The following is a 25498-nucleotide window of genomic DNA, read 5'->3' on the forward strand; positions in this document are numbered from 1 at the left end:
CTCCCTCTCTCTCTCTCTCTCTCTCTCTCTCTCTCTCTCTCTCTGTGCCATGTTGTAACCACAATCAGCCTTCCACCGGCTTAAGTGGACTCTAATAAAGTTGCTCTTTGATGCATTAATAATTTAACCTTTTCCTCCTCCTGCTTTCATCAGAGTGTGGTTGGGTTGTCAGGGCCGCGGGGCTGACTCCTGCTTTCATCAGAGTTGGGTTGGGTTGTCAGGGCCTCAGGGCTGACTCCTGCTTTCATCAGAGTTGGGTTGGGTTGTCAGGGCCGCGGGGCTGACTCCTGCCTTCATCAGAGTTGAGTTGGGCTGTCAGGGCCGCGGGGCTGACTCCTGCTTTCATCAGAGTTGAGTTGGGCTGTCAGGGCCGCGGGGCTGACTCCTGCTTTCATCAGAGTTGAGTTGGGTTGTCAGGGCCGCGGGGCTGACTCCTGCTTTCATCAGAGTTGAGTTGGGTTGTCAGGGCCTCAGGGCTGACTCCTGCTTTCATCAGAGTTGGGTTGGGTTGTCAGGGCCTCAGGGCTGACTCCTGCCTTCATCAGAGTTGAGTTGGGCTGTCAGGGCCGCGGGGCTGACTCCTGCTTTCATCAGAGTTGAGTTGGGTTGTCAGGACCGCGGGGCTGACTCCTGCCTCTTCTCTCCTCTTTGGCCCCAGCCCCTGGATGACACGCAGCACTCATTCTTTATTTTTCTGAGTGTCAGAGCGAAACTGGGAGGAAGAGTAGAGTGATGGCATATTTTTAATGAATCGTTAAATAAATGATATTGCTGTCTAAGCTCTAGACATCCCAATCCACTCCAAGAGATAGAGACAGAGAGAGAGAAGGAGTTGAGAGAGGGAGCAGGAAGTAAAATAAGGCTATAAAGTGAGTGAGAGAGGGAGATTGATGGACAGACGGGGACAGAGCACACACCTGGACCTGCAGTTATGTGTCTCTTTCCCTCGGAGTGAGGGTGGCCGGAGCGGTTAACTGCCCACTCTGACGACTGAATGTCTTGTGTGTTTTTGCGTGTGTGTCCGAGTAGTGGGCGGTCAACTGGTCACGGTTGCTGTCTTTCAGAAGGGCCATTTCTCTCCTTATCAACGTCGGTCACCGGGAGATTGAGGCCTGTCTGTCACCCACACTCTGTTGCCATGGAGAAGCCAGGTGGTGGGCAGGTTGACAGCTGTTCCCACCACTCAGGATGTAACCTCTCTCTTACTGGCAGTCAAAGCCCTTCTCCTTCCCACACCCTGTCTGCAGCCACCCCCTAGGCAACAGTAAATCACCCCCCCATATAGCAGGGACCATCAACTAGATTCAGCCTCGGGCCAATTTCTTTTATTGAGCGGATGGTCGGGGGGCCGGAACATAATTGCAAATAATTTGTAGACTGAAAATTGACCACAAGAAGCCTAAACAAATATGTTTGACTAAAACATAATATTTGTTTTCATTTGTATACGATCACGTGTCTCTCTATTGGGAATACTTGGGAACAGATTTCTTTAATTTAAAATCACAGAGCTAATTTCCTGGTGTTTTTACAGGTTTTTGTGTGCGACAATTCAAATTCTCCCAAAAATGCTAAATGTAAAAATAAATACTTTTTTGCTCAGAAGACTTGGGGGGCCTAATAAAAGCATTTGACCCGTGGGCCGCCAGTTGGGAAACCTGCCTTATATATGAGGGTAATGGTCTGTCAATCAGTGGTAGATAGGTTTACACTCGTGTGTATGTGGGGAGGGCGGAGTGGTTTGTCAGAGTGTTCTTTCCACTGTGTGACTCATCTAAAACCATTCAAATGTTCTGGTGACCCTCTCAATAAGGACAACCAATGTTTGTCTTTACCCTGACCATCCCTCCCGTCCACTCTGCTCTGTCCTGACGTGTGTGTTAGACATGGGAGCATGATGATACAAGTCTATCTTTGTAATGACTCATAATACTCTGATTTTAACCTTTTCTTATTATCTTCCTCCCTCTTGTGTTCTCTCTCTCTGTCTCTCGCTCTCTCTCCCTCTTTCATTCCCCCCAGGTTGGTCAGTTGGTGTTTAAGGGGATGCAGCGTCTGAACAGGATCCAGTCCATAGCGTTTGAGACAGCCTACAACACCAATGAGAACCTGCTAATCTCTGCCCCCACTGGAGCCGGCAAGACCAACATCGCCATGCTGACAGTCCTCCGTGAGATCAGACAGCACCTCCAACCTGGAGGGGTCATCAAGAAGGACGAGTTCAAGGTACCACTCAGCTGTGTGTGTGTGAGAGCGAGACATAGAAACATACAGTAGAACACATTTATTATTGGTTGTCCTTATAAACCCCCCCCCCCCCACACACACACACATTCTAACACCACACACCCAATGCCAGCCAGCGAGGATAGCCACTTTCTCATACATCTCCATTAAACTTTTCTTAATCTAAGTGGCCTGTTTCATATTTTTCAATAAATAGTGATTTATGCTGGTTGCCAGGGAACAAGTGATACTGTGCTGTTCACTCATTTATCATGATCGTGACCTTCTACTTCCTCTCACTTTCTTTCTCTCTTTCTCCCCCCTTCCTGCACACCGTTCTCCATTTTCTCTATATATATTTATCTCCCTTCCTCTTTCTTGCTGCCCTCTTTCTCTCTCTTCTCTCCTACTCACTACCTCCCTTCCCTCCATCCCTCTCTCCCTCCCTCTGTAGATAGTGTATGTAGCTCCTATGAAGGCCCTGGCAGCAGAGATGACGATTTACTTCAGTAAGCGGTTGGAGCCACTGGGCATTGCTGTCAAAGAGCTCACTGGAGACATGCAGCTAACCAAAGGGAAGATTCTGCATACACAGGTACTGTACAAACACACACGGGTGCGCACGCACACACACAGTTTCTGCGTAGGCTTTCCCTATGCTCCATTGGTCCAGAGTGGAGTTGTGTTCTGCCTCACAACTGTTCTCTAGCGCCTCTCAGTGGTTGGCTCTCAGCTCGGCTCTCTGCATTACAGTAGCTCCGTACCCTCTTCACACTGAGTACGTTTACTTGCACTAATAAATCGATATTAAACGGATTATGACAGTAGGTCGGTTATGGCAATAGTCATGTAAACACTTTACTTATTTTAAACGGCGTTATGTCAAAATCATAGTAAGCATACGCCGATTAAAACACCTGGTGTTCTGAACAATCTTTTGAATTATTAGGACATTAATTATTAATAACTTAATCAAAGTTATAGCAGTGTATTTTAAAATGATTTTGCAAGAGTAATGTGACTGTTTTTTTGGCGGTAGTATTGTAAAACTCGCAGTCATTGGCGCAGTGGGAACACACTTCACCATCTGGCAGTCCGACGGATAAATCTGGGTTTGGCGGATGCCAGCAGAACGCTAACTGCCCGAATGCAGTGCCAACTGTAAAGTTTGGTGGAGGAGGAATAATGGTCTGGGGCTGTTTTTCATGGTTCAAGCTAGGCGCCTTAGTTCCATTGAGGGGAAATCTTAATGCTACAGCATACAATGACATTCTAGACGATTCTCTGCTTCCAACTTTGTAGCAACAGTTTGGGGAAGGCCCTTTCCTGTCAGCATGACAATGTCCTGTCAGCACAAAGCGAGGTCCATACAGAAATGGTTTGTCGAGATCAGTGTGGAAGAACTTGACTGGCCTGTACAGAGACCTGACCTCAACCCCATTGAACACCTTTGGGATGAACTGGAACGCCGACTGCGAGTCAGGCCTAATGCCCAACATCAGTGCCCGACTTCACTAATGCTTTTGTGGCTGTATGGAAGCAAGTCCCCGCCTTTCCAGGCAAGTGGAGGCTGTTATAGCAGCAAAGGGGGGACCAACTCCATATTAATGCCCATTATTTTGGAATGAGATTTTCGACGAGCAGGTGTCCACATACTTTTAATCATGTAGTGTGTTTCCATTCATTACATTTACATTTACATTTACATCATATAAACTCATATAAACTCAGCAAAAAAGAAAAGTCCTCTCACTGTCAACTGCGTTTATTTTCAGCAAACTTAACATGTGTAAATATTTGTATGAACATAACAAGATTCAACAACTGAGACATAAACTGAACAAGTTCCACAGACATGTGACTAACAGAAATTGAATAATGTGTCCCTGAACAAAGGGGTGGTCAAAATCAAAAGTAACAGTCAGTATCTGGTGTGGCCACCAGCTGCATTAAGTACTGCAGTGCAACTCCACTTCATGGACTGCACCAGATTTGCCAGTTCTTGCTGTGAGATGTTACCCCACTCTTCCACCAAGGCACCTGCAAGTTTCCGAACATTTCTGGGGGGAATGGCCCTAGACCTCACCCTCCGATCCAACAGGTCCCAGACGTGCTCAATGGGATTAAGATCCAGGTTCTTCGCTGGCCATGGCAGAACACTGACATTCCTGTCTTGCAGGAAATCACACACAAAACGAGCAGTATGGCTGGTGGCATTGTCATGCTGGAGGGTCATGTCAGGATGAGCCTGCGGGAAGGGTACCACATGAGGGAGGAGGATGTCTTCCCTGTAACGCACAGTGTTGAGATTGCTTGCACTGACAACAAGCTCAGTCTGATGATGCTGTGACACACCGCCCCAGACCATGACGGACCCTCCACCTCCAAATCGATCCCGCTCCAGAGTACAGGCCTCGGTGTAACTCTCATTCCTTCTACGATAAACGCGAATCCGACCATCACCCCTGATGAGACAAAACCGCGACTTGTCAGTGAAGAGCACTTTTTGCCAGTTCTGTCTGGTCCAGCGACGGTGGGTTTGTGCCCATAGGCGACGTTGTTGCCGGTGATGTCTGGTGAGGACCTGCCTTACAACAGGCCTACAAGCCCCCATTCCAGCCTCTCTCAGCCTATTGCGGACAGTCTGAGCACTGATTGAGGGACTGTGCATTCCTGGTGTAACTCGGGCAGTTGTTGTTCCCATCCTGTACCTGTCACGCAGGTGTGATGTTCGGATGTACCGATCCTGTGCAGGTGTTGTTACATGTGGTCTGCTACTGCGAGAACGATCAGCTGTCCATCCTGTCTCATTGTAGAGCTGTCTTCGGCGTCTCACAGTACGGACATTGCAATTTATTGCCCTGGCCACATCTGCAGTCCTCATGCCACCTTGCAGCATGACTAAGGCACGTTCACGCAGATGAGCAGGGACCCTGGGCATCTTTCTTTTGGTGTTTTTCAGAGTCAGTAGAAAGGCCTTCTTTAGTGTCCTAAGTTTTCATAACTGTGACCTTAATTGCCTACCGTCTGTAAGCTGTTAGTGTCTTAACGACCGTTCCACAGGTGCATGTTCATTAATTGTTTATGGTTCATTGAACAAGTATGGGAAACAGTGTTTAAACCCTTTGCAATCAAGATCTGTGAAGTTATTTGGATTTTTACGAATGATCTTTGAAATACAGGGTCCTGAAAAAGGGAGTTCATATTCAGTCAATAGAAAAACAAGTGCCATTTAAGATTCATTTATTGAAACCGTAATATCACCTGGTTATATTATATCTTGGAACACAATCTTCAAAAAGGAAGTAACCTCAGCAGTGGCGCTTGGTTGTAGAAGCATGGCTGTGCAATGGCATAACCTTGTTTTGTTAATTTAGCAGACAAGACACTCTTATTTCTCTAGCCCTTATCAAATTCAATACACACCTATGTTATATAACAGAATAGTGCGAAGTGATCATTTGAAACGGGGCTCAATTTGGCGAATTGAGAAGAAATTTTTTTGTTTCTAACCAAAATGTGTCTTTTTGATATATTCTGCCTCTTTTGGATTTTCTAAATGTATTAACAAATTCGCTCCTTGTCTTTATCAAAGTAATGTTTTTGCATATTTTCAGTGTGAAACGTGTCTATGTTCAGGGTGGTTATAGCCTAGGCCATGTATGTCAAACTGGGTTCCCCCAGGAGAATGCGCAATGCCGTTGGAGGTACGCCAAATAAAAACGTGATTCACATTAAAAAATAAATAAATAAATGTAATCACTTTTTCAAACAGTACATTTATATTTTCCAACGGGGCTATACATTTGGGTGAGGTTTTTGTCACCTGAGTAGCCTCGTTTCACTGCCAAAAATAAAATGAAACCATCTTGTGTTCAGCGAAATAACCACACAATGTCAAATACAAGTAGCCTAGTCAAATAATTAACATCCAATCACATTAACCGTTACTCTCTCACGGGAAACCTTCACTCTTGCGCAGACATTTAGAAACTAAACATGTTAATTTGAAAAATATACCACGGGAGTGTTTTGAGCGAGAATAAAGACGACTTTTGAGTAATAAGACATGTATAAAAGCAACAGATACCATTAATAAGAAGGGGCTAGAAGCGTCTTATATGATGAGCTACCGAGTGGCTAGGACAGGCAGGCCCTATATTATTGTGGAGGACTTAATTCTTCCTGGTGCCGCGGATATGGCTGGGACAATGCTGGAGGAAAAGCCAAAAACTATACAGCCAATTGCTTCATCAAACAACACTGTTTCACGACGCATCGGTGACATGGCAAGAGATGTTTTGAAACAATTACTGCTTCGCACACAAGCCAGTGAATTATATGCGTTACAGCTGGATGAGTCAACAGACGTGCCGGGCCTGGCACAGCTCCTGGTATATGTCCGTTACGTTTACGGGGGGTCAGTTCAGGAAGACATCCTCTTCTGCAAACCACTGGAAACCAGAACAACAGGAGAGGATATTTTTAAAGTACTGGACAGCTTTGTGACATCAAATGGTCAAGATGTTGGTATCTGTACAGATGGCGCAAAAGCCATGACAGGGAGACATAGTGGAGTGGTAACGCGCGTGCAAGAAGATGCTCCCGACACCACTTGGGTACACTGCAGCATCCACCGAGAGGCTCTTGCTGCCAAGGGAACGCCGGACAGCTTGAAAGACGTTTTGTACACTACAGTGAAAATGGTTAACTTTGTTAAAGCAAGGCCCCTGAACTCTCGTGTATTTTCTGCATTATGCATTGATGTGGGCAGCGACCATGTAACGCTTTTACAACATACAGAAGTGCGCTGGTTATCAAGAGGTAAAGTATTGACACGTTTTTTTGAACTGAGAGACGAGGCCTAACAGGAGCTTGTGTGCACACTTGGCACGTGTGTGTAGAGGGAGCAGTCGCAATGCAATTGATTGAGTGAGATACGGAGGGGAAAGGGAATTTAGGGAGAACTGTTTGATGCTTGGCTTGGTTTCTCTTTTGTTATGCTCCACAAATGCTCATGTGCAAATGGAAAACTAGAGTCAAAGCAAATTAACATTGTCTTCTAAATAGAACTCAGACCAAATACACTGAACAAATATATAAACGCAATATGCAACAATTTCAAAGATTTTATTGAGTTAAAGTTCATATAAAGAAATCAGTCAATGTAAATAAATGCATTCGGCCATAATCTATGTATTTCACATGACTGGGAATACACGTGACTCGTTTCAGGAAACTAGGTGTATTTCGCGGGTCAATACCATTTGAACGTAAACTTCTTTTTTTAATCAATGTGTTTTTTGGCAGAAATGCCATCTGAAACGTGAACTTTCATGTTCCTTAATAACAAACTTGTATGCCATCTGTAAGTACAAATAAAATGGTTAAATTAATAGCCTAGTTGGTTTCACCACAGAAAAGATAGCAACTTCCCAGACAGCCGTGATTGGCTGAGATAATAAGTGGGCTGGACATGCCGAGAGATGAGTTTGGATTGATCTGCCATATAGCACGTTTCTGTCTATTTGAGCTGGTCAGTATGTGTAGGTAATCCTGTCTAATGCAGCTTTTGTTTATGTATTGTGTAGTAGAACTGTCACGTCCTGACCCTAGTAAAATGTCATTTTCTATAGTAGAGTGGTCAGGGCGTGACAGGGGGTGTTTTTGTGTTTTTCTATGTTTTTCTATTTCTATGTTTGAGTTCTAGTTTATCTATTTCTATGTTGAGGTTTACAGCTGGTCCTCGTTGCCTCTAATTGGAGGTCATATTTAGTAGGTGTGTTTTTTCCTGTGGTTTGTGGGTGTTTTATATTTTAAGTAGTGTGTTTTTTCCCCTCTCTGCGTCATGGTTTGTTGTTTTCTGGTTACTTTAAGTATTTATGTATTGCATCACGTTTCACTATTAAATAAAGATGTGGAACTACGAAAACGCAGCATCTTGGTCCGATCCTTATAACAGCCGTGACAAGAACTGCATAAATGTTGCTCTCCACTTTCTGGAGGACCGAGTTTTGAAATCAGTGGAATTAGAGTATGATAGCTAAGGAGATGGAGAAAACACCTGTCTCCGGATTACATCTTCAAACTATGGGGCAACCATGGCATCTGTGACAGGGAGACGCGTCCACCAATTATGTATACTGGTAAGATAGTCTAGCTAGCTACATTTTCAGATATTACACATTTCTAATTTTGACAAAGTCATTTTCATTTCAAGTTAGTGTACTGTTAGCTAGCTAGCTAACGTCACGTGTATGTTCTTATTATTCATATCTCAGAGCCATTTGCTTTGCTAGTTATAGCCTAATTCTAGCTAGCTAACATTGAACCTGTTTGGTTAGCTACCGGCAGATTCATGCAGGGTAGTAAAGTCATGAGTTGGGATTATGGTTCATAGTTTACCTAGCTAGCTAGCTACATGTCTTAACAAAGACTCCATTATGCAAGTAACCATTTCAATAGAATGTTACTGCGACAACTGATGATAGACGTAGCTGGTAAATTTGCTCTGGCTATCTACTCCGATTTCAGTCACTCTCGTCTGAGTGTGCCAGAGCGTAGAATTCTCAACACCCGTTGAATATGGGCAGTGTCAGATAACATAAAAACAGCCTAACCAGCTCTGCTAGGGTGAGTAAAATGGTCAGTGAGCTGTTCTTTCATCTGGAAGTAGCTAGCAAGGTAGCCAATGGTTGCCAGTTAGCTTGGATGCTTGACTGCTGTTTTTAGGACAGAATGCTTGGCTCAACCCTTAAGGAGATGGGTGGGGCTAAAGCTTAAGAGGGTGTGAATGATGCCGAGTTGGTGTAGACAAAGAAGAGCTCTCCAGTAGGTACCAAAACATTCAAAGGCCATTTTCTCAAAAGTGAGGTTGCAAGTTTCTCAACTTTCAAAGCAGAATTACTTTCCCATTGTTCCTGAAATGCAGTGTATGATATACCATTTTGTAGGGACGTGTATCAGAAAACCAGTCAGTATCTGGTGTAAACACCATTTGCCTCTTGCAGTGTGAAACATCTCCTTCACAAAGAGTTGATCAGGCTGTTGATTGTGGCCTGTGGAATGTTGTTCCACTCCTCTTTAATGGCTATGCGAAGTTGCTGGATATTGGTGGAAACTGGAACACACTGTCGTACGCGTGTCTGGTGGGTATGCAGGCCATGGAAGAACTGGGACATTTTCAGCTTCCAGGTATTGTGTACAGATCTGCCCTCTGAAGTCGGTTAGGACGCCGAACTACAGCCAGGTCAAGACCCTAGCGAGGACGACGAGCATGCAGATGAGCTTCCCTGAGACGGTTTCTGACCGTTTGTGCAGAAGTTCTTCGGCTGTGCAAACCCAGTTTCATCAGCTGTCCAGGTGGCTGTTCTCAGACGATCCCGCAGGTGAAGAAGCTTGACGTTGAGGTCCTGGGCTGGCATGGTTACACGTGGTCTGTGGCTGTGAGGCCGGTTGGATGTAATGCCAAATTATCTAAAATGACGTTGGAAGTGGCTAATAGTAGAGAAATGGACATTCAGTTATCTGGCATCATCTCTGGTGGACATTCCTGCAGTCAGCATGCCAATTGCATGCTCCCTCAACTTGACGTCTGTGGCGTTGTGACAAAATCGCACATTTTAGAGTGGCATTTCATTTATTTTTTTAAACAATTTTATTTACAGTTGAAGTCGGAAGTTTACATACACCTTAGCCAAGGACATATAAACTCAGTTTTTCACAATTCCTGACATTTAATCCAAGCAAAAATTCCCTACTTTTGGTCAGTTAGGATCACCACTTTATTTTAAGAATGTGAAATGTCAGAATAATAGAAGAGAGAATGATTTATTTCAGCTTTAATTTTCCCAGTCAGAAGTTTCCATACACTCAATTAGTATTTGGTAGCATTGCCTTTAAATTGTTTAACTTGTGTCAAATGTTTCGGGAAGCCTTCCACAAGCTTCCCACAATAAGTTGGGTGAATTTTGACCCATTCCTCCTGACAGGGCTGGTGTATCTGAGTCAGGTTTGTAGGCCTCCTTGCTCGCACACGCTTTTTCAGTTCTGCCCACAGATTTTCTATAGGATTGAGGTCAAGGCTTTGTGATGGCCGCTCCAATACCATGACTTTGTTGCCCTTAAGCCAATTTGCCACAACTTTGGAAGTGTGCTTGCAGTCATTGTCCATTTGGAAGACCCATTTGTGACCAAGCTTCAACTTCCTGACTGATGTCTTGAGATGTTGCTTCAGGTGTTTGGAAATGATGATGAGGTCTTAGCTGATTTCTTTTGATTTTCCCATGATGTCAAGCGAATATGCACTGAGTTTGAAGGTAGGTCTTGAAATACATCCACAGGTACATCTCCAATTGACTCAAATGATGTCAATTAACCTATCAGAAGCTTCTAAAGCCATGACATCATTTTCTGGAATTTTCCAAGCTGTTTAAAGGCACAGTCAACTTAGTGTATGTAAACTTCTGACCCACTGGAATTGTGATACAGTGAATTATAAGTGAAATAATCTGTCTGTAAACAATTGTTGGAAACATTACTTGCGTCATGCACAAAGTAGATGTCCTAACCGACTTGCCAAAACTATAGTTTGTTAACAAGAAATGTGTGGAGTGGTTGAAAAACGAGTTTTAATGACTCCAACCTAAGTGTATGTAAACTTCCGACTTCAACTGTAACTTGGCAAGTCCCCAGCACAAGGTGCACCTGTGTAATGATCATGCTGTTTAAATATCTTCTTGATATGCCACACCTGTCATGCTGTGTTGTCGTCTTAGTTCTGTATGTAGTGTTGTAGTGTCTCTTGTCGTGATGTTTGTTTTGTCCTATTTCTATTTATTTTTTATCCCAGCCACCGTTCCCGCAGGAGGCCTTTTGCCTCTTGGTAGGCCTTCAATAAGAATTTGTTATTGACTGACTTGCCTAGTTAAATAAAATAAATTACAACCTGTCAGGTAATTGGATTATCTTAGCAAAATAGGTTTTACAGTATTGGGGGGAAAAAAATGTAATCTCTTGTTAAAGATTGAGTTTTGATGTCCGTTTGAGTACTCATGACCATCCCTAGCATGTAACCGTACTCACTGTAGTGCCAACCACAGACACACACACAGCCTATAGTGCCAACCCCAACCATACTGTTCTGGCTCAGATCTCTTTCTTTACATTGTCCATTCCAGTAACTATGGTCCGTAAACAGGCTAACCCAACACAGCTTGGCTTGTTTTGGCCTGATAGGCTCAGTAGTGTGAAAAGGGTATCTGTCATAGCAGCTTATGGCTGTATAGAGCAGGGTTTACACAGCAGAGGGAGATAACAGGAGAGAGTCGTGTTGATGTTGTCTATCTGGGACAGAGACCATACTGCCAATACCCGTGTCTGGGACAGAGATCGACACGGCCAATGCCTGTGTCTGGGACAGAGATCCACACGGCCAAATCCAGTGTCTGGGACAGAGATCCACAGGGCCTATGACAATGTCTTGGACAGAGATCCACAGGACCAATAACAGTGCTTTACAGCTGCTCTCCTCACACTGCACTTTGGGCTCAGTTAGGGTCAGGTCACAATACAGACTTCAGTCATACATCTGGCATTCTGCAGTGAAGAGTAGGAGACAATATTGTTTCAAGGGAATCACATGGCAACGTACACAACTGCAGTATCGATAATGGTTGCTCTCCTGTCTTAGTTCAAAATAAAAGTCATAAAAGCAAGAATTGGCGAGGCTTCCGAATGCATGCGCTCAGGCACCACACACACACACACTCACTCTCTAGCGATGATAGTGTCCCTCTCTCCTTCTTTATGTAGGAGACTAGTGCAGTTCCTTATCTCTCTCTGGTGTCCTCCTGTACTTAATTCTCTGGCAGGCTTTATAAAAGGACTGTTCCTTCACTGCAACATACTTTAGCTACTGATAGAACTGATAAGCCATAGAGAGGCCAGCACCACCACAACCACAGAGTTTCTCACACTAGACAGTCATGCAGGGTCACTCACAGGTCAGAGGTCAGAGGCAGGGTTTTTTCTGGATCAAAAAGGGGCTTAGGTGGTTGGCGTGGCAGGGGGCATGGCAATGTGCACGGTTGGCCGTCAACACGGCTACATTTTTGAGAAAAAATTAGAGGCCCCCCCATCTTGGAACTGTAGAGAAATGTTAACATTTTTAAGCCAATTTCCTGCAATTCTACAAATTTCTACATGAAGCTGATTTCATCCAATTGTACATATTTTGCCGTGCAGCTGAGATTTTTATTTTGCAGTTTTAAAGCAACTTTCCTGTGATTCTACATATTCTGCAATTGAGCTGAGAGAACATTTTACTAGTTTCCTGCAATTCTATAATTTTTTTCCCATGGATAATGCTGTGTTCTTTTGCTCAGACCTAATAACAAAATGAATATTACTAAATTCATTGTTTTTGGAATTTTCTATTCTCCCGACTGTCTAGCATTTATTTTGGTGTTAGTTCTCAAAGTTTATATTATCAAAAATATATTGGTCCATTATGGGTCCATTTTCTACATACTTTCTGTTTGTAGTCTATTAAGTTTACACTTAAAGGGTTTTTCCATCCCAAAAGTTAATAACAATATATTTATTTTTATTTTTTATTAACTGTTAGGACTTAAGCGACCCAAAAAAACACTTAGGCGGTCCGCCCAAGGATTACAATGGCAGAAAAATCTCTGAGAGGTCAGTGTGTGGCTACTTGGTTGACATTATTTTAGGAGGGTTTGTGTGTGTTCTTTTGGTCTCCATATCTTATCTCTCTCTCTTCCTTGTCCATACTACCCCTCTCTCCATGTTCCTGATTCCTTGTTCTCAGCAGCCTTAGTTGTATTTGCCATGGTGACTGCAGTTAGTTGTACTGTACAATACCAAATTCATATCCTGTTTATTGTCCACAGTATTTGTGCCGTTGAAGGTGGTCCTTGTATTTTAACGCAGGGGGAGGGAGAGAAGAGGAGATGCTTTCAACATTACCCAGCAGTACTTTAGTCAACCTCTTTTAAAGTGCTCTCCCAATTCAAAGTTTTGAAATAAGAGCCCTATGCTAGTTATGGATACAAAGGCTACTCTGTTCTCTCCAATTAACAAGATGGCTGGATATATTGGAAATGTGATTGACATGAGTTGAGAGTAACTCATATTTGAATTGCGTCCGTGGTCAGGAAAAACTTGTCACTCAGAAAATGAAGATGATGAATATAATGTTGTTGTTGAGTAACTAAACCAATTAGATTGGTTATGTCACTACGAGCATAACAAGTGGCAATCAGATGTTTTCTTTCAATTAAAATGATTCATCAATTGTCCAATCCGATATCCAATTGTACCAGCTCCCCAGAAAATCAACCAATTAGGTTGTTTGCCTCAGTGAGTGGCCTGTAAATGAGTTTGTTGTTGTCTCTAATGCGTCTGTCAATAGCTCTGTCAACCAGGTGTGTATTCTCTCAATGGTAAAATCATTCATATTACCTGCTACTTCTCCCTTGTTTTATATTCATTTCATTAAGTATATATTTTCATTATTAGTCATTATTTTCCTCAGAGCGTTTGACTGTATGTGTGAGTCAATGTTGTGTGTGTGAAACAGGATGTAGAAAAGGAGGATGAATGGGATTTGTGAAACAAAAAGGAGGGTGGAGTGAAGGATGTAGGCTAAACTCCTTCCCATCTAGTGAGCGCCTCACTGATGGAGGGGGTGAGAGGTGGGGGAGAGGTAGACAGAGAGAGGAAGGACTAGGCTGAAAAGGTTGCCAAGAACAAGCATATCTAGCAAATCCAAAAGAGGATAGTAGAGCTTAGACTTTAGAGGTTCATAAACCTCCTGGTACTTAAGGATGGCGAGATGAAAGCAGAGAGAGAGACCGAGCGAGAGAGAGAGAGAAATCGAGGGAGAGAGATGTGAATCTTGAGAAATGAGGTCAATACCAGTTAATCTGGAGGTGTGTGTCTGCGTGCGTGTGGTGGTGCGTTTGTTTCCTTGTGAGAGAGAGGGCACACACACTTTTAATGAGGATGGGCTGGCAGAGGCTCAGCAATATTATCCTTACCCCCTGCATACTCCCACCAACCAGCCTTGCTTCTCTATCTACCCAGACTGTAGAGCTTTGGATGAAATACCATTTCATGAAATGACCTTAAGTTTCTGCTAGTGTGGAGTAAGTGTATAGTAAGTGTATTAAAACTCCAATAACTCCATTAAAGTTCATTAGGTACTATAAAGTTAGCTCTCTGGAGACCTCAAGGCAAATAAGGAGGATATTTTAAAATGATCCTCATACATTTTTGTTATCTGACACAACTTTCTAACAGACCTTTCTATTTATCCCCTCCCACAGACATATCACACCAGTGTTTGTTTCTCACTGTTTGCATATATGTGTGATGTCGTTGCTGTAGTTCGATACAGAGAAGATTAGCATTCCTGCAATATTATTCTGTTGAAATTGAATTTGATCTCTAAGAAATTAAGCTAGTTGATGACTTACTTTATATGTACATACTGTATTCTCCTCTGCTCATCCTACATAACTACTGCTGTACATACATTCCTTGTAGTAGTATTGTACAGTTAGAAACTTCCTGCACTTCTGGAGCTAGAAACACAAGCATTTCCCTGCACCTGCTTTAACATCTGCTGATCTGTGTACACAACAAATAAACATTGATTTCATTTATGGGTCTGCTATTGTCACAACTCCCATTAAAAACATGCAGTGGATGGACACACACACACACACACACACACACACACACACACACACACACACACACACACACACACACACACACACACACACACACACACACACACACACACACACACACACACACACAGTTAGATACATTTGTAACCTTGACAAGCTATTAGTTGTTCACTTACAGTATGAAAGCAGTGAAACAATTCTACCTTCTTACCTTTCCCTCCTCGCAAACCCCCTCTCTCTCTGTGGCACTGATAGTTACCATGGTAACAGTCAACGGGCTTGGAGTGGCTGCTGGCTGGCAGACATGCCAGTGTGCGGGTGGGTGGGTGGATGAGCAGTGGGTGCGCTGGCTCTTCAAGTCCCTCTCCCTCAGTCCAGAGAGTAAATATTAACTTAATGACAGAGTGGCCCCCTGGCACTCTGCTCCACAGACAGAAAGACATGCACCCACAGACAGACAGACCGTCAGTGAGACAGGTAATTAGTAGATAAGTGGTAGTGTGGGAAGACCTCGCCATGGCCCCATGTTCCACATGGCTGCACACATCACTGTTACCACGCTGGGTAGAGCTGCCTGGGTAGAGCCCCCCTTATTAACATGGAGCTGGGGCTCAGTCACATTACATAGCAATATAGGGTCGGTTTCTCAGACACACATTAGGCTTAGTCCTAGACTAAAATGCTCTTTCAATGGAGATTCTCCATTCAGTATGATTTTTGTTCAGGGCTTGGCTTAATCCGTGTTCAAGAAAACAGCGCCGTGTGTTCTAGAATTGTTCTGATCCACTGGGTGCACGTTGGGTAGAGCCCCACTCATCATCATATGGCTGGGTCTGACCACCACAGACGAGCTGCAACTTGCACATCAGAACAGTTCTAGGACACTATTTCTACGTGATCATCATGGAACGTTGATTTGAATGTGGATGTCCATTCTAGTCATTCTAAATGTTCTATAATGGAAACCCACTTTGACACAGGTCTTTATCCGCCCCATTGTGTTCCAGGACTGCACTCTCTTCTATTTCACCAGCGCTGCATATTCACAGATATTGTGTTTTTTCTAGGGAAAGGTTTTTGCGGCACTAAAATTAATCTGTGGGAGTCTGTCCAACCATAAATGTAAAACACTTAGCAGCCAGTCATTGAAATAAATAACGAGATCAATATCACTGTTATTAAAAACAACGCAAGGAAAATAATGGGTGTTTCCTGTTAAGTCAAATGGCGTCTTGTCATTGTTTTTGTTGTGTAATTAAAGAAAGAACTGTGGCCTGACAGTCGTTGGTTTGGAAGCCAGAGCTTTCATTTAGATGAACCTGCAGCCTAATTAAGACAGCCACTTCTCTCCTCTCTGCTAGCACTGTGCCAGTCTCTAATGGAAATGTGTGTGCATGCGTGGCCGTTTTCTCTCTGCTAGCACCGTGCCGGTCTCTAATGGCAATGTGTGTGCGTGCATGGCAGTGTGTGTGTGCGTGCGTGCATGGCCGTTGCCTCTCTGCTAGGAAGGAGCGCCAGTCTGTAATGGCTAGCCAGATGGATTTAAATGCAAACTAGAGTCTAATGAACTGATTTTACAAAAAGTGTCTAATAGGAATTTCCACAGACCCAGACAGCACGCACACACACACACACACACACACACACACACACACACACACACACACACACACACACACACACACACACACACACACACACACACACACACACACACACACACCGATGGGTTGGCAAACAGCTCACACACCATTCATTATGCATTGTTCTATTTTTCTATCGTCAGACTCTTAATTGCACTAGAACGATGGCTCCGAAGGGCCCAAAGGGTCCGGGTGTTAAACGGGAACAGGTGAGATGATGATTAAGAAGATGACAAGGGAGGAGTGAGGGATGTGTAGAGGATAGAGGGATGAACTGATAACACAGTTGATGGATAGAGTGCTCTGGTTGCAGGTGGTGTATATGACACAAGTAGGGCCCAGAGTTTTTCTTGATCATGTGACCTGAACAGGAAGAACTCTGTCCCCTAGTTAAACACAGGACCCTGATCTGATGTTCATTAAGAACTCAGTACCCTGTTCTGATGGTAATGAAGAACTCTGTCCCCTAGTTATAACATAGTACCCTGTTCTGATGGTAATGAAGAACTCTGTCCCCTAGTTATAACATAGTACCCTGTTCTGATGGTAATGAAGAACTCTGCCCCCTAGTTATAACATAGTACCCTGTTCTGATGGTAATGAAGAACTCTGCCCCCTAGTTATAACATAGTACCCTGTTCTGATGGTAATGAAGAACTCTGCCCCCTAGTTATAACATAGTACCCTGTTCTGATGGTAATGAAGAACTCTGTCCCCTAGTTATAACATAGTACCCTGTTCTGATGGTAATGAAGAACTCTGCCCCCTAGTTATAACATAGTACCCTGTTCTGATGGTAATGAAGAACTCTGCCCCCTAGTTATAACATAGTACCCTGTTCTGATGGTAATGAAGAACTCTGTCCCCTAGTTATAACATAGTACCCTGTTCTGATGGTAATGAAGAACTCTGCCCCCTAGTTATAACATAGTACCCTGTTCTGATGGTAATGAAGAACTCTGTCCCCTAGTTATAACATAGTACCCTGTTCTGATGGTAATGAAGAACTCTGCCCCCTAGTTATAACATAGTACCCTGTTCTGATGGTAATGAAGAACTCTGCCCCCTAGTTATAACATAGTACCCTGTTCTGATGGTAATGAAGAACTCTGCCCCCTAGTTATAACATAGTACCCTGTTCTGATGGTAATGAAGAACTCTGCCCCCTAGTTATAACATAGTACCCTGTTCTGATGGTAATGAAGAACTCTGCCCCCTAGTTATAACATAGTACCCTGTTCTGATGGTAATGAAGAACTCTGCCCCCTAGTTATAACATAGTACCCTGTTCTGATGGTAATGAAGAACTCTGCCCCCCTAGTTATAACATAGTACCCTGTTCTGATGGTAATGAAGAACTCTGTCCCCTAGTTATAACATAGTGCCCTGTTCTGATGGTAATGAAGAACTCTGTCCCCTAGTTATAACATAGTACCCTGTTCTGATGGTAATGAAGAACTCTGCCCCCTAGTTATAACATAGTACCCTGTTCTGATGGTAATGAAGAACTCTGTCCCCTAGTTATAACATAGTACCCTGTTCTGATGGTAATGAAGAACTCTGTCCCCTAGTTATAACATAGTACCCTGTTCTGATGGTAATGAAGAACTCTGTCCCCTAGTTATAACATAGTACCCTGTTCTGATGGTAATGAAGAACTCTGTCCCCTAGTTATAACATAGTACCCTGTTCTGATGGTAATGAAGAACTCTGTCCCCTAGTTATAACATAGTACCCTGTTCTGATGGTAATGAAGAACTCTGCCCCCTAGTTATAACATAGTGCCCTGTTCTGATGGTAATGAAGAACTCTGTCCCCTAGTTATAACAGTGCGCTGGTCTGATGGTCATGAAACCTCCTAGCCCTAAGTATGTCATGGATTTTGAGTATATGGGGCTGAACAGTTCCTTTTGGATCGACTTTCAAATCAAGTCTGTATGTGTTCATCTGTCTGACGGTGTGTGTCCATCTGTTTTCCAGATGCTGGTGACCACCCCTGAGAAGTGGGACATGGTGGCCAGGAAGAGCGTTGGGGACGTGGTCCTGTCCCAGATTGTAAAGCTCCTCATCTTGGACGAGCACTGGTGCTCCCAACTTTAAAAAGTTAGTAGCACAAAATAAAATGCAGGAGCACCAGAAAAGTTACTTTTTTAATTGCTTGAGATAAAGCCGATATTGGAGATATATGAATCATATCTACTTTTGAAGCACATTCTGTGGCTAGAAACTATAACCCTTTAAAGACATTGTTTATTGTAAATGATTATATATATATTTTTAACATTACTTAAACGTAAACCTATCCAACAATAACCTATTAAAAGCAGTTCTGTAGCAATGAGGTTTGTGCAGTAGGCTATAAGCCCAATACATTATCACTGCATATTGGCTATGCTTGAATTGCCCTGCCAATGTTGTTCTTCTCAGATGATTTAAATTATATCTCAAAACGTATGGTTTATGATCACACCGGTAATAGATCAGTTGTTGTATTACTTGTGAGGCCCAGCTGAGTGAGCATACATTTTAATAACGTTTTTTTTTCTTCCACTGGACTGATGGTGCCTTCATCTGATGGTCAGTTTCAGCGGGGGGAGAGAGAGCGCAGTAGAGGGTCCGCCTCTCACCATCCCTCTGCTCTCCCTCCCTCCGCTGAGACTGACTGACCAAAAAGGGAACGTCTTCCAGCTGATGGTGAAACTCGAGTCTCATGCTCAAATTTATGTTACTCCTATGACCAGTGAAAGTGAAATATTCCTCCATATAAAAATAGACACAAGCCACTAATAATAACAATGCAAGCATTTCGATACACATTGCTAATCATTCATTGCAGCTGCCGTGCTGGTTGAAATGCCAGTGGAAGAAGGGAGAAGCTCATTTAATGGCGTATAAAAGTGTTCAATAAAAAGTGGTTACAGTGCTGAATAAAACTGTAAACGTGAACTCACTCATAAAAGCAGCAGCTCTTTGCTCTCTAGTCATTGTTTTAAAGTCTCACAGTATCAATTTTGCTGTGCATCGAGGAAACTGCAGACACGGTAATCTGAGCCATCCGATTGGCCAGCTGTAGGCCTGTAGGTGCACTTGATTTGCTCTCTGGGCTGGTGAGTAATGGCACTCGGAGGCAGCGGTACAGCGAAGCCTAATCATAACAATTATTCTGGGTGATTACACTGGTGCCCCCAAATAAAATTCCAGGTCACACAGGAAAATATTTTAGAGCATATGCGACCAAAATGGTCACACTTTAGAGCCCTGGTCCCAGCCCTTATCCTACCCTGTCCCCCCTGGTCCCACTGTCCCCTCTCACCACACTAGCCTGGCGGTCAGCCCAGGTCAGTCCCTCCCTCTATCATTACACCAGGCTCTCCTCACCATGGTGAACATTATGCACAAGGACATTCATATTATTATTAGTACAACACCGTCGTTCTCATTCAACCATGTCAGGTTTATGTCATTGTTAAAAATTGTAAGGATTTTGTCTAGTCTTTGTTTGTGGAGCTGTGTTTACCTCAGTCAGAGTCAGTGATTTAGCTTTAGTTAGCCTGTCTGTCTGTGGGCTGTGCTGCCTGTGCTATGTGTTTCTGTATCTGAGTGGGATGCCTGATTCACTCTTATGATGATTGACAGCGTCCTGTGCAGGAATCAGCCGGCCGTTTAGGATATTAGAGTGATTATGCAAATTTAGACAGTCTGGGAAATGGGAGCCATCGTTCCGGAGTGTCCCGCAACCGTGTACCATTGTGATGAGCTAGCGTCAGGTGTCAATCCAAGCCAGGGAGGAAATGAATAAATGGAGGGGGGATAGAGAGATGCATGGTAGGAATTTTCAGTCTCCTAGGTGACAAGAGGGATTGGAATGATATTTTTTTTTCCATTGGCAGACACACACACACACACACACACACACACACACACACACACACACACACACACCGATATACCAATATGAATGTTAAAATATTGATGACAGATATAAAAGTTGGAAATGAAAGAGAGGAGTGTTGAGAACAAAATGGAGAAAGAGACTGATCAGACAGGGGAGAGACTGAGAGGGAAGGATACTGAAAGGATATAGTGCTGCTTTTTATTTATTTATTTATTTTAGTGTGCCGTGACGTCGGGGACCTCTGGGTGGGTAAGGTTAACCGCCAGGTAATTGAAAAGCAGTCTGTACTTCTGACCGCTGTTGACTCCGTTCACAGCCTATTCATGTGCAGCTCTAGCTGCTATCGCTGGAGAAGGGCTGAGGGAGCGTCCTGGCCACACCCCTACCCAGAGGCTCTCCTAGACCGCACACTGCAGCCTCTTTGTCTGTCTCTTCGCATTTGTCTAGGGTGTTAGAAATGCTTATAACACTTTAACTAGTATTTGTCAAGGAGCCTTGGGCTCTTATGAAGGCATATAACATGTCTTATAATGCATTATGGCTGTTCATTTGGCCTATACACAGGCAGGTGCTTCAGAGGCAGTGTTTTTAGTTTTTTTTTGCACATAAAATCCAAGATGGATCCAACCGTCCTGAGTCGCACAGCAGAAATGTCTTTCCTGTGTTTCTCCAGCCAGCGTTTGTAATTAAGGTGTTGTGCCGTACTGGAGCCAACATTCAACAGCACATTGGAAGGTGTCTTTAAGACACTGTGAATTATTGATTGGCGCACAGTAAGCAAGATTGTCGCCTCTGGAAGTACAAAAAGGAGTCACCTCATCAATAAATATGACGAGGTAGAGAGGAAACAACACGAGTTCTCGGAAGGAGAAGGACAGGGTCTTTAGTTCTCTGGTTTCCAAGAAGAGACAAGTCAGTCAGAGCACAGACAGCACTGCAGATACTGGGCTCTGTTGTAGAGCCTTCCAGGGAAGTCTTTGGGGGTCCAGAAAGCCTAAAGCTGTGGTCTGTGGTTGCTCTTCAAGTCTTCAGGTCTCAGCCACAGTCATAACCCACAAATCATATCTTATATATGATCATATCAATATTTTGGTTAACCATCAAAGTTGTGGTAACTTTGATCCAGAGCACACAGGAGTACATGGAACAACCAGACTTCAGAATGATGTGTGCTTCAGTGAGACGGTGAGGAAGGGTGATGATGTGTATCTTTATTGAGAAATGACAAGCTTAGATAGACCTATAAACCATTGGGTTCAGGCCCCAGTAGAGAAATCCACCATATCTTATTCTTTCTCAACCAAACCCACAAATATAGACACATAAGAAACCGGAGTATTTATGGTTCACTCTTTCTCCCTCCCAAAGATGTTCAGTCATTTTATTTTGAGAAGTTGACATACTTAGCCTCCATTCCTACCCACAATACACCAGGAGTTGAAGGACCCCAAACCCATTGCGCAGATACCCCCAACCCTAACTACAAACACGCACACTCACACACACACACACACACACACACACACACACACACACACACACACACACACACACACACACACACACACACACACACACACACACACACACACCCAACAAACTCTCTCACACACACACATACACATCCCTCCTGTCCAATTACTGCTACACCTGACAGGCTAGCCTAATTGTTAGTGTTTTCTGCTGGAGGAGCCACGGCTGGAGGAACCACGGCTGGAGGAACCACGGCTGGAGGAGCCACGGCTGGAGGAGCCACGGCTGGAGGAGCCACGGCTGGTGGAGCCACGGCTGGAGGAGCCACGGCTGGAGGAACCACGGCTGGTGGAACCACGGCTGGAGGAGCCACGGCTGGTGCTCCTGACACAGAAGGAACAGGGTGCTTAAGTTCACATCTTTTAACCTCATGAATATGGAAATCCCTGCCTCTAAATTAAGTCGAGGCTCTAAAGGATGTTTTATTTTCCTCCTTTCTCTTTATGTAAATATAGGATGATAACTGAAGCAGTTATCACGTGATGTTTTGCTTGTCAAAGTTTTGGTTTATTTGATTCGAATTTTCTCTCGTCGTCGGGGAGACTAACGCCAGACTTTGTGTTGCTCCGTAGATAAACTTAGGTTATTACCTGCATCACCGTTCATCACTGGAGGCATTCGTTTGGATGGCTCTTTGGTAAAGTATCATAGATGCAGAAGTGTGGAATACTGTATAATTAACTAATGCTGATAAGGTAATGTGTTGGTATTGCTGAAACATTGAATAGACTATCTGGGACAAAGCTCTGGGAAAGCAGCCGCCCTCTAGAGCCCATTAACAGTGAGAGTAATGGAGAAATGGTGTGCATAAGAAGCCCACTATCCACTCAACCAGGCTGACTGGGGCACTGTTAATGAACGTAATGTGTATCTACAGTATGGACCGCTTTGTACCGCTGGGCTGATACAGTGCTGTGTGTGTGTTAGGCTGATCCGGGCCAGGGCTATCGGCTGCCAGGGATTGGCTGGGCCCTATCTTGATAGTGGGTATAGACGGGTACTGCATCACATTAAAAGCCTTGCCAATCTTCCCTGTCACACTCACCACAGGAGGCAAGGAGATAGGCCTCTCACACTCTCTCTCTCCCTCGCTGCCTGCATCTATCTGTTCTCTCTCCCTCGCTGCTCTGTCTGCATCTATCTGTTCTCTCTCCCTCGCTGCTCGCTGCCTGCATCTATCTGTTCTCTCTCCCTCGCTGCACTCTGTCTGCATCTATCTGTTCTCTCTTCCTCGCTGCTCTGTCTGCATCTATCTGTTCTCTCTCTTCCTCGCTGCTCTGTCTGCATCTATCTGTTCTCTCTCCCTCGCTGCTCTCTGTCTGCATCTATCTGTTCTCTCTCCCTCGCTGCTCTGTCTGCATCTATCTGTTCTCTCTCCCTCGCTGCTCTCAGTCTGCATCTATCTGTTCTCTCTCCCTCGCTGCACTCTGTCTGCATCTATCTGTTCTCTCTTCCTCGCTGCTCTCAGTCTGCATCTATCTGTTCTCTCTCCCTCGCTGCTCTCTGTCTGCATCTATCTGTTCTCTCTCCCTCGCTGCTCTGTCTGCATCTATCTGTTCTCTCTCCCTCGCTGCTCTCAGTCTGCATCTATCTGTTCTCTCTCCCTCGCTGCTCTGTCTGCATCTATCTGTTCTCTCTCCCTCGCTGCACTCTGTCTGCATCTATCTGTTCTCTCTCCCTCGCTGCCCTCTGTCTGCATCTATCTGTTCTCTCTCCCTCGCTGCTCTCAGTCTGCATCTCTCTGTTCTCTCTCTTCCTCGCTGCTCTCTGTCTGCATCTATCTGTTCTCTCTCCCTCGCTGCTCTCTGTCTGCATCTATCTGTTCTCTCTCCCTCGCTGCTCTCTGTCTGCATCTATCTGTTCTCTCTCTCCCTCGCTTTCTCTCCCACACACACAGACACACCTACACTGTCTTTCTTGCTCTAAAGTGTATGCTTCTTGCATCCAGGTTTGATCCAAATCACCTACTGAAATCACTTTCGGATTGTGATGTCATCAGTGTGGGATGTTGTGGGACATTGCGGTAAGATGTCCATTCAGAGTATTTCATTATGCTGTGACCTTTGACCTTGGTGTGGGTTTATTCCAGGTGGAGTCGACCCAGAGTATGATCTGTATCCTGGGTCTGTCGGCCACGCTGCCCAACTACCTGGACGTGGCCTCCTTCCTCCACGTCAACCCCTACATCGGACTCTTCTACTTCGACAGCCGCTTCAGACCCGTGCCCCTCGGACAGAGCTTCGTAGGCATTAAGACCACCAACAAGGTGACCACAAACACACACACACAAACACACACACACTGCTAACACACATCAAGCTGACCATACTGCCAGAACTCATGTGTCTTTAGCAGGGCCAGGAGGTTTGTTTTACCACGTTTTTCTGAATCATTTGACCTGGTTAAACGTAGGGGAAAGGGGGATACTTAGTCAGTTGCACAACTGAATGCATTCAACCCGAAATGTGTCTTCTGCATTTAACCCAACCCCTCTGAATCACTCCCCCAGCTTTACTCCACCAGACTCACTCCCCCAGCTTTACTCCACCAGACTCACTCCCCCAGCTTTACTCCACCAGACTCACTCCCCCAGCTTTACTCCACCAGACTCACTCCCCCAGCTTTACTCCACCAGACTCACTCCCCCAGCTTTACTCCACCAGACTCACTCCCCCAGCTTTACTCCACCAGACTCACTCCCCCAGCTTTACTCCACCAGACTCACTCCCCCAGCTTTACTCCACCAGACTCACTCCCCCAGCTTTACTCCACCAGACTCACTCCCCCAGCTTTACTCCACCAGACTCACTCCCCAGCTTTACTCCACCAGACTCACTCCCCCAGCTTTACTCCACCAGACTCACTCCCCCAGCTTTACTCCACCAGACTCACTCCCCAGCTTTACTCCACCAGAATCACTCCCCCAGCTTTACTCCACCAGACTCACTCCCCCAGCTTTACTCCACCAGACTCACTCCCCCAGCTTTACTCCACCAGACTCACTCCCCCAGCTTGACCCCACCAGACTCACTCCCCCAGCTTTACTCCACCAGACTCACTCCCCCAGCTTGACCCCACCAGACTCACTCCCCCAGCTTTACTCCACCAGACTCACTCCCCCAGCTTTACTCCACCAGACTCACTCCCCCAGCTTTACTCCACCAGACTCACTCCCCCAGCTTTACTCCACCAGACTCACTCCCCAGCTTTACTCCACCAGACTCACTCACCCAGCTTTACTCCACCAGACTCACTCCCCCAGCTTTACTCCACCAGACTCACTACCCCAGCTTTACTCCACCAGACTCACTCCCCCAGCTTTACTCCACCAGACTCACTCCCCCAGCTTCCAGAGTTGTGGATTCATCTGTTTCCACTCAGCCCCATCTGCACTGTGTGTTGAGTTCCCAGTCCAGCCTGCTGGTTCTGTCTGTATCCCCTTAACATACACCCACACATCTATGTGCACAACACGTACTCAC

General features: G+C 44.7%; 1 pseudogene; it reads left to right on the forward strand.

Annotated features, from left to right (window-relative positions):
* The window catches only part of LOC106579054 (activating signal cointegrator 1 complex subunit 3-like), a 111786-nt pseudogene that overhangs the window by 16685 nt on the left and 69603 nt on the right, over nucleotides 1–25498 (forward strand).

This window comes from Salmo salar, chromosome ssa02 (assembly GCF_905237065.1).
Source record: "Salmo salar chromosome ssa02, Ssal_v3.1, whole genome shotgun sequence".
Classification (NCBI taxonomy): Eukaryota; Metazoa; Chordata; class Actinopteri; order Salmoniformes; family Salmonidae; genus Salmo; species Salmo salar.